This window comes from Ailuropoda melanoleuca, chromosome 3, assembly GCF_002007445.2.
Source record: "Ailuropoda melanoleuca isolate Jingjing chromosome 3, ASM200744v2, whole genome shotgun sequence".
NCBI lineage: Eukaryota > Metazoa > Chordata > Mammalia > Carnivora > Ursidae > Ailuropoda > Ailuropoda melanoleuca.
In genome coordinates, this window is record NC_048220.1 from 99,347,723 (window position 1) to 99,358,146 (window position 10,424).

The 10,424-nt window shown below is 45.7% G+C and overlaps 1 non-coding gene across 1 annotated transcript; it reads right to left on the reverse strand.

The window, feature by feature from the left end:
• Positions 1 to 824: 824 nt before the first annotated feature.
• LOC117801634 lies at positions 825 to 933 on the reverse strand. The gene has a single exon (XR_004624395.1). It is a non-coding gene; the product is annotated as a U6 spliceosomal RNA (small nuclear RNA).
• Positions 934 to 10,424: the final 9,491 nt, after the last annotated feature.

A 10,424-nucleotide genomic window follows, 5' to 3' on the forward strand; every position in this document is an offset into this window, starting at 1 on the left:
GTTGACTGCAAGGGGTCTCCAGTCAACTACAGGCAGTTACAGATGATGAGTACTTGGAAACTGAGATGCTGAAATGAAAAGAGAGGACACTGACAGCAAATGGAAGAAGCTACTAATTAAGTTTCTTTCACTCACAGCTTTGTCCACATCTAGACCTATCTGTGGCAGGTCATGCACTTAAATACTGAAACTTACAGCAACAATTTTACGAGTCTCACTCCATATACTTTTTTAAAAAGTCTTTACAAAATCACTTATGGCAAGTTTGGAGGTGTACAGGACTATGGGTTGGGTTGAGCAAGAGCTCTTTTTGGCTTAAAATCTAGGTATGAATGATTACCATGAAAAATTAGAGGCCCAATCCTTCACTTATGATGGTGACTTATGCATAAGGAAGAAAGGTAGGGTCCCTGAAATGTGTCCGCTGTACCAGAGAAATCTAAGCCATGAAAAAAATCCTTGTCCTGGTCAGAAGGCTAGGTAGCCATGTGGCTTAGTACCTGGGGCCTGCTCCTTCTGGTTCCCTCCCTCCAGCTAACCACAGACCTGTCCTTCTTTTGAAAGAATGGCTCCAGGGAGAAATCTTCAAGGACAAAGAGATTGGAAGGAATAAATGAACTAGAATCTGTGAGCTAAAATGTAAGCAAAAATAAATAAACAGAATTAGAGGTGGAAAGAATGGAAACCTCCAGAGCCAACAAACTTCTTTCCCCTCATGCTTAGGCATTTTCCCTTCAAGAAAGCCAGGAAAGAAGAGAAAGGTTCTAATGTGAATTGAATGCCTCCCATGTAATGAGTGCTGTTCTAGCTACTTTCAAACATGCAATTTTATTTAATCCTCCCCCTCAACTTGCATGTCATCCTTGCACAGGGCCCATGCTAATCTCCTCTGTATCATTCCGAGTTTAATATATGTGCTGCCAAAGGGGGCACCCCCTCAACTTCAAGAAAAGGGTTATCTTCCATGTTTTACTGAAGATGCAAACCAAGATTCAAAGAGATCAAGAGACTTGGCCACGGCCACACATTTAGGAAGTATAAAAATGAGGATTCAAAATTATGTTAATTTTCCTCCAAACCCTGCCCACTACACCCTAGTGGAAACAGAATTATAGCATGCTTTAACTGAAAGATGGTCTCACCATCATCTCCATTTCACAGATGAAGAAACTAAGGCCAACAAGCAGAAGCAACTTGCCAGGTCACATGGTCAACTTCTAATAGGTTCTCAGCTGTGACCCATGCCTTCTGATTTCCAAGTAGGAGCTCTCATTACTTTTTATTTTTTTTTATTATATTATGTTAATCACCATACAGTACAACCCCGGATTCCGATGTAAAGTTTGATGCTTCATTAGTTGCGTATAACACCCAGTGCACCATGCAATACGTGCCCTCCTTACTACCCATCACCAGTCTATCCCATTCCCCCACTCCCTCCCCTCTGAAGTCTTCAGTTTGTTTCTCATAGTCCATAGTCTCTCATGTTTCATTCCCCCTTCTGATTACCCCCCTTTTCTTTATCCCTTTCTTCCCCTACCGATCATCCTAGTTCTTATGTTCCATAGATGAGAGAAATCATATGATAATTGTCTTTCTCTGCTTGACTTATTTCACTTAGCATTATCTCCTCCAGTGCCGTCCATGTTGCAGCAAATGTTGAGAATTCATTCTTTCTGATAGGAGCTCTCATTACTTGTATCCTCCAAGGTCCTACAAGAATGGCACACTCAAATGGGGGCATTAGAAGAGAGCTTAACGAAGGGACTGTTAAATGCACATTTAACGGAAGCCAACAAAGGATGGTGAAGCAATCCAAGTTTAGCAGCTATAAGGGGACTGTGAATACCCTGTGCCTGAATGGACAAGACCAGGGCCCTGAACTCACTCTGACCTTTGGTAGAGAAAGGCACTGCCAGCCTGCAGCCTGGCAGGGAGGGAATCTAGGACATAAGGCTCTGCCCTCTCTCTCTCTTTTAGCCTAATTGTGTCCTACTAAGGCCTCCCATAAACTATACTCTACAGAAAGCCAGAAGATAAGGGGTTTCCAAGATGCAGCTTCCAGGGCTCAGAGCAAGATAGAAAAGGGAGAAAAATGGAGTGGGACAGGCAAATGGAGACTTCTGAGTACACTACTAAACAGGGATGCTTCCCCGAACCTGTCTTGGGAAAAGTCCTGCCTCAGCAGGTCAAAGACAGCAAAAGCAATAAACCTGTCTCCCATGCTAGGCAATGTGGGGACAAGAAGACTTGGCATGGGAAAACAAAAAATAAAGGGCAGCTCCCAGCACAGAGCTGGAGTTCTCACTACCCACTGTTGGAGTGTTATCCTAGTCTTGTCAACCTATCTCTGATAAAAGGGGACAGGAGCCCTGTTCTAATCACCTCAGGATTGCTTTGGGACTCTTCTGCTTTGGTACGAAGGTCACTACTAGTGTTCAAACAGGGAGTTGCTGGTGTTTCAGGTGAGCTTTTGTGGGTATTGAGAATTAAAACAGGAGGCGGGAGGGAGGGACGGCACGTGTGCAAGAGCCTATTTGCTCTTTACCAATTCTTGGAAATCAATGCCGCTTTTCATAGAAAGACAATCCCTAAGTGAAGGTGGCTGAGGAGGCATCCTGGTATGGCACGTCCCTCCTATTGATGCCCTTAGCACACACATTCTTGCTTTGGTCCTACATTTCTCCCCCAGCGTGGGGACGCCCCATCAGGCCCCTCCATCGCAGCCCTCCATCCCTGCCTGAAGTTTCAACTTCAACTTCTACTGAGCCCCCATCCTCTCCCTGATTTGTTCATATTTCCTACTTAGTTTAAATCAACAGTCTGATTTTATCAACAATAATGCTTTATGGAGGTTTATTTCTTCAAACAGGCTGTGCTCCTCTTTGCTATAAAGTTAATTTTATGTTCTTTGTTCACTTTCCTAATCTGCAAATTACATCCTCCTGTTCCCTGATTACTTACTATTGGAAAAACAGCCCCTTTTTGCTTCCAGTTTGAATATTCTCTGCCTTATCTTGATGACCCTAATCTTTCTCCCCTGACTGGCCTCTCAAGGCAGCCGTGAGTAACAGGCAGGGCGCAGCTTGTCCGCCAGCACAGACCCCAGCCTGAGCCCGCTAGGGCTGCGTGCCTTGCTCCTCCGCTCGCTTTTTTTTCCCCATTTTTTTCTCAAACAAAGTGTGGGAAGAGGCTCGGTTGCAGCAGGAAGGATTAGAAATTCTGGGATCCACTCCATGCTCTCAGAAAGTCCTAGTGGGAAGACAGAGAACTTCCGACACTCAGAGAAACAAGGACAACGCTTTAGAGACTGACACTCGGCTGATACCGCATGAAAAATGACCACTTTTTTTGGAAGCGCCTGGAGGGGGAGGGGCTGCAAAACGAAGAGATCACTGGGAATGGTGAAGGGAAAAACAGAATCAGTTCTTACATGATCAGGATTTTTAAAGAGAATGGGGAAGAAATGACCCTGCTGTCAGAAATGTCAAAGAGAATTAAGCATGTTCTGCATAGAGGGAAGAGAGGAAGGGAAATGAAGAAGGAGGGAAAAATTGACAAAAAAATAAAAAAGAGAGTTGGAAGGGATCTTAGCTAAACCTCATCCTTTACGGAGAACACTGGGGTCCCAAGACCAGACCCCAAGTTCCAACGACGGCAATAAAGTCATAATATTGATGGTAATAATTACAAGGGATATTCACTTACTGTTATTTACCAAACCAATCCACCATCTCACTGTTGTTTCAGCATATGCCATGTTCGTTTCCACCTCTGGGCCTCTATGTTCTCAATAACAGCAAAATCTGGTATTTCTTGTGGGTTGTGCACCAGACACTGTTTTAATGCTTTACATGTCTTGTCACATTTAACCCTCCAAAAACAATTCCGGGAAGTAAGCGGAGTTATTATCTCCATTTCACAAGTGGGGAAACTGATATGCACCGAAGTTGAAAACCTAGTGAGGGTCACAGGTAGGCAGTTAGAGCCGGGATTCAACCAGCTCTATCTTCGGGGCCCACGTTCAAAAAATATTTATGGAATGCACATGTGACTCTTACATTGGTCTATTCTTCACACAAACCTCACTCCTGCTTTAGTCCCAATGCTCTAATTTTCTGGGGACATTGCACTCTGTATGGAACCCCTCCAGGCTTCCCAATTTGGGAGCAGAGCCTTCTTCTGATACCCTAGGCAGGCCAGGGGTGGGGTAACTCTATAAAGGGCCTGATAGTAAATATCTTTGGCTTTGCAGACTACATATGGTCTTTGTCACATGTTCTTCTTTGTTTTCATTTTTGTTTTTTACAATCTTTTAAAAAACTCTTAGCTTGAGAGCTCCCTCTGAACTTGTTCTAGGCCCACAGACCTTGGGGTCATGTTTACAATGTCCCTTTCCCACCACCTGTCCCATNAGGACACATTTAAAGGAAGCCAACAAAGGATGGTGAAGCAATCCAAGTTTAGCAGCTATAAGGGGACTGTGAATACCCTGTGCCTGAATGGACAAGACCAGGGCCCTGAACTCACTCTGACCTTTGGTAGAGAAAGGCACTGCCAGCCTGCAGCCTGGCAGGGAGGGAATCTAGGACATAAGGCTCTGCCTTCTCTCTCTCTTTTAGCCTACTTGTGTCCTACTAAGGCCTCCCATAAACTATACTCTACAGAAAGCCAGAAGATAAGGGGTTTCCAAGATGCAGCTTCCAGGGCTCAGAGCAAGATAGAAAAGGGAGAAAAATGGAGTGGGACAGGCAAATGGAGACTTCTGAGTACACTACTAAACAGGGATGCTTCCCCGAACCTGTCTTGGGAAAAGTCCTGCCTCAGCAGGTCAAAGACAGCAAAAGCAATAAACCTGTCTCCCATGCTAGGCAATGTGGGGACAAGAAGACTTGGCATGGGAAAACAAAAAATAAAGGGCAGCTCCCAGCGCAGAGCTGGAGTTCTCACTACCCACTGTTGGAGTGTTATCCTAGTCTTGTCAACCTATCTCTGATAAAAGGGGACAGGAGCCCTGTTCTAATCACCTCAGGATTGCTTTGGGACTCTTCTGCTTTGGTACGAAGGTCACTACTAGTGTTCAAACAGGGAGTTGCTGGTGTTTCAGGTGAGCTTTTGTGGGTATTGAGAATTAAAACAGGAGGCGGGAGGGAGGGACGGCACGTGTGCAAGAGCCTATTTGCTCTTTACCAATTCTTGGAAATCAATGCCGCTTTTCATAGAAAGACAATCCCTAAGTGAAGGTGGCTGAGGAGGCATCCTGGTATGGCACGTCCCTCCTATTGATGCCCTTAGCACACGCATTCTTGCTTTGGTCCTACATTTCTCCCCCAGCGTGGGGACGCCCCATCAGGCCCCTCCATCGCAGCCCTCCATCCCTGCCTGAAGTTTCAACTTCAACTTCTACTGAGCCCCCATCCTCTCCCTGATTTGTTCATATTTCCTACTTAGTTTAAATCAACAGTCTGATTTTATCAACAATAATGCTTTATGGAGGTTTATTTCTTCAAACAGGCTGTGCTCCTCTTTGCTATAAAGTTAATTTTATGTTCTTTGTTCACTTTCCTAATCTGCAAATTACATCCTCCTGTTCCCTGATTACTTACTATTGGAAAAACAGCCCCTTTTTGCTTCCAGTTTGAATATTCTCTGCCTTATCTTGATGACCCTAATCTTTCTCCCCTGACTGGCCTCTCAAGGCAGCCGTGAGTAACAGGCAGGGCGCAGCTTGTCCGCCAGCACAGACCCCAGCCTGAGCCCGCTAGGGCTGCGTGCCTTGCTCCTCCGCTCGCTTTTTTTTCCCCATTTTTTTCTCAAACAAAGTGTGGGAAGAGGCTCGGTTGCAGCAGGAAGGATTAGAAATTCTGGGATCCACTCCATGCTCTCAGAAAGTCCTAGTGGGAAGACAGAGAACTTCCGACACTCAGAGAAACAAGGACAACGCTTTAGAGACTGACACTCGGCTGATACCGCATGAAAAATGACCACTTTTTTTGGAAGCGCCTGGAGGGGGAGGGGCTGCAAAACGAAGAGATCACTGGGAATGGTGAAGGGAAAAACAGAATCAGTTCTTACATGATCAGGATTTTTAAAGAGAATGGGGAAGAAATGACCCTGCTGTCAGAAATGTCAAAGAGAATTAAGCATGTTCTGCATAGAGGGAAGAGAGGAAGGGAAATGAAGAAGGAGGGAAAAATTGACAAAAAAATAAAAAAGAGAGTTGGAAGGGATCTTAGCTAAACCTCATCCTTTACGGAGAACACTGGGGTCCCAAGACCAGACCCCAAGTTCCAACGACGGCAATAAAGTCATAATATTGATGGTAATAATTACAAGGGATATTCACTTACTGTTATTTACCAAACCAATCCACCATCTCACTGTTGTTTCAGCATATGCCATGTTCGTTTCCACCTCTGGGCCTCTATGTTCTCAATAACAGCAAAATCTGGTATTTCTTGTGGGTTGTGCACCAGACACTGTTTTAATGCTTTACATGTCTTGTCACATTTAACCCTCCAAAAACAATTCCGGGAAGTAAGCGGAGTTATTATCTCCATTTCACAAGTGGGGAAACTGATATGCACCGAAGTTGAAAACCTAGTGAGGGTCACGGGTAGGCAGTTAGAGCCGGGATTCAACCAGCTCTATCTTCGGAGCCCACGTTCAAAAAATATTTATGGAATGCACATGTGACTCTTACATTGGTCTATTCTTCACACAAACCTCACTCCTGCTTTAGTCCCAATGCTCTAATTTTCTGGGGACATTGCACTCTGTATGGAACCCCTCCAGGCTTCCCAATTTGGGAGCAGAGCCTTCTTCTGATACCCTAGGCAGGCCAGGGGTGGGGTAACTCTATAAAGGGCCTGATAGTAAATATCTTTGGCTTTGCAGACTACATATGGTCTTTGTCACATGTTCTTCTTTGTTTTCATTTTTGTTTTTTACAATCTTTTAAAAAACTCTTAGCTTGAGAGCTCCCTCTGAACTTGTTCTAGGCCCACAGACCTTGGAGTCATGTTTACAATGTCCCTTTCCCACCACCTGTCCCATAAAGATCTTCAAGTCCGCACTGCCTCTCAAAATGCTTTATATTTTTTTCAACTCCCCCAATCCCTAGTCCAGTTTCTTACTATCTCATGCACGCTTTGGTTACCAAAATGGACTCCCATACTTCCCTACGCAGCACACATGTCATTGCGGGATCTATCTTTGCAATCATTCCTTTGCTAATACACCTTCAGGAACACCTCAGTGGCTCAATCGGTTAAGCATCTGCCTTCGGCTCAGGTCTTGATCCCAGGGTTATGGGATCGAGCCCCACATCGGGCTCCCTGCTCAGTGGAGAGCCTGCTTCTCCCCCCTCCCTCTGCCATTCCCCCTGCTGTCTCTCTCTCTGTCAAATAAATAGATAAAATCTTTTAAAAATAAATAAATATATAAAACACCTGCAAATCTAAGACCCTTACTCTGCATTCAAGGACTGATTCCCCAAACCACATGCTCGCGTGTGTGTGCGTGCACACACAGCATTATCTGGTCTTGAATAATAATACAAAGAAGAACATCTAGCAGGTAGTGAGCATTAATACGAGCTAGCCACTCTGTCAGCTGCACAGGTCATCTCCTTTAGGTGTCATTAGAACCCTGTGAGATCGGTGTGAGCCCACTGTACAGGTAAGAAGCTGAGGCTCAGAGAGACTAAAACATATATGCTGGTTTACACAGTAAAATGGGAAAACTAGGAGCCGAATTATGGCTGTCAGATTCCAGGGACCCTTCCCTTAACATCCATCCTGCATTGCCTTTAAAATGTTTCCCCCTTTGCCCTCCCAGAGCCAGTCCCACCAAGAAACATCCTCAAAGGAACCACTGATTCAGGAGACAGCAAGCAAGTCACTGGCATGATACACATCTCAACTCTTAGCCCCCAAAGGGAAGCAGTAGTCCTAGAAGAGAAGCTGGTGCCTCTGAACTTAGAGCACCATAAATCGAGCAGGAATGACCCTGGGTACAGACAGCAGGTTCCATATGATGTCCCCAGTAGCAGCCTGCCAGCGGCCAAGTGGGCAGCTCAGAGCAGCTGCATTTCAAAGCAGCAGACCAGGGCAAGCTACTAACATGTGGACCAACCACTTCACAATTTGCTTAAAAGCCACACTGTGTTTCCTGGACAATGGCCGCAGGCCAAAACACACACATTCCAGTTTTTATGACTGTAAGGTAAGCATTCTTTTAATGGTTCCTTCCCCGTTCCCTCACTCTTGCTTGTGATGTGTTTCCCTTGTTCCACGTTCTCGCTGCTCTGCTCTCTGCCTTCCTTGCTTCCACCCTCCTGCTTCAAAGCTTCCTTGCCACTGTCTCCTGCTTTGCTCTTCTTCAGTGTCCCCATAGCAGAGGTTTTCCCCTTCTTTCAGGCCCTTGGTCAGGTTTTCTCTAATTACTAGACTTCCTCTCCCTCTGTTTTCCTGTTTGCCTGGCACAGTCTCCTTCCCCTGCCTATGCAGTTTCCCGGCTTTCGCACAGACTTGAAAGCACCACTCCAGCTTCCTTGTCCTCCCCTGTCCCCCATTGGTCCATCCTCTCTCCTCCACCACAGCTCCTCTATACAGCCCTTCCCTTTCTTTCTGGACACCTGGTCCCTCCTGTTCCTCTTGCCTTTCCCCACCCCCTTCACCCTTCACCTCTGGTCTTTGTTCCCTTGTCTCCTGTCTTTCCTCAGCCCTCCCCTCCCTCCTCTTGGGTCCCCTCCTTGTTTCCATCCCCCCCCTTATCTTTGTTTTCCTTCCTTCTGGCTGCTGATAGAATGGGAGTAGTTGCAGGCTGCGGCCCTGATTTCACATGCAGACCCGGATGGAGCCAGCCTGTCAGTCTAACACTAACATTGCCCCGGGAAAGGGAGTCTCAGTCCCCACATGCAGTTTGCCCCTGCAGATTGGAGCTAAGTGAGAAGGCTTCAGAGTAAAGAAAGCCACCAGGAATCCGAGGGGTCCAGCTTGGTGAGCAGAATGAAGAAAGGATTGGTTTTTTTCCAACTGATCTCATTTAAGTCAAGGTCAAAGACCAGGGCTGGGACATGTCATTTGTTAGTTGCAGCCTTGGGGCGGAACCTCGGTGACCATCCCTGCCCTCCTCACAATGCACACACGCACTTATTCACTTTTGTTAGGAGCAAGAGACCCTGTGACTTTTCAGATGTTGTGTGTGAAACCCCCACGCTGCAAAATAAGAACTGTAAAGGAAACCAGAACCACCACAAAAGGAGATGTTGCTGCGGGAGAAAGGGGTGTGTTCCAGCTCCTCTCCCTCTTTCCCATCGATTCTTTTCAACTTCAGTAGTTCCTGTTTCCTGGACTGAGCCCTGGTGGAGCAGAGCCGGCGTCTTTCCTTAGAGGACAGCGCCATCTAGCAGGTGAAATGCTAGGAGCTGAGAAGACACCCAACCTCCCAGCCCCAGGCTTCCAGGCTCCCAGCTTTTCTTTCTAACCCTCAGCCAGTCAAACCCCAACTGGTCTGAAATAACGGTTTAACTCATGACTTTGTTGGAGATTTTAGTCCATTTCCAACCACCCCTATTTCTCCAGTGCCTGATTTAGTTTCAGTTTGTGGCCTTTGTTCCTAGAAAAGGCAAGGAAGTTCTAGGTAAACCAACGGGCTCTGTCCGATGCTAGGGAACTCCAGGAGACTTCTCCTAAGCAAACAAAATAGAATGTCTTAAAGATCTAGCTACAGAACTACTCAGGCCACCTCTGGAATTCTGTGGCAACATCTGCTATTCTTTCTTTTGTTTTCCAATTGTTTCTTCCTCCTTCCTTCCTTTAACATGTGTTTGAGTGCCTGCTGTATACCTGGCATTATGCTAAGTTAATTAAGAGACAGCTCCTCTCTCAAGTGTCCCACAATCCAAAGGACTCAGAGGTTAGACTCTCCGATGTGCAGAATGTCTGACTTGGGATGGGGTCTTTGTAATTCTAGCTGTGCTAAGAGTCTAGGGACTAGAGAGAAGACAGGTCTAAGACACTCCCCTCCCCAACATTCCTACCTCTATCAGAAAAACTTCATTTTTATTTAGGTTTTACCTATTAAATGTCTGCCTAAATTTTGTCTGAATAAAGAATTTTGATGCTTGTGAAGGAGTTTGAAAACATCTGCTTCAATCTAGATCTCCAGCTACAGATGAGGAGATGAAGTTCAGAGAAGTTCAAGCTTACCCAAGCCCATAGAAGCAGGAGAATAGCTCTCCACATTCTACTTTTCTAGCTCCTTGACAATAAACCCCAAACTCACCAGATCTTCAAGGCCAGGCTTCTACAATGGGAATGAGGACAAAATAAGCTACTCTAATTATTTTGTAATTTTGTTTGCTTCTCTCCTGCCAGACTCCATATAGGCAAGGATGGTGTATGAGTCTGCTAGGGCTG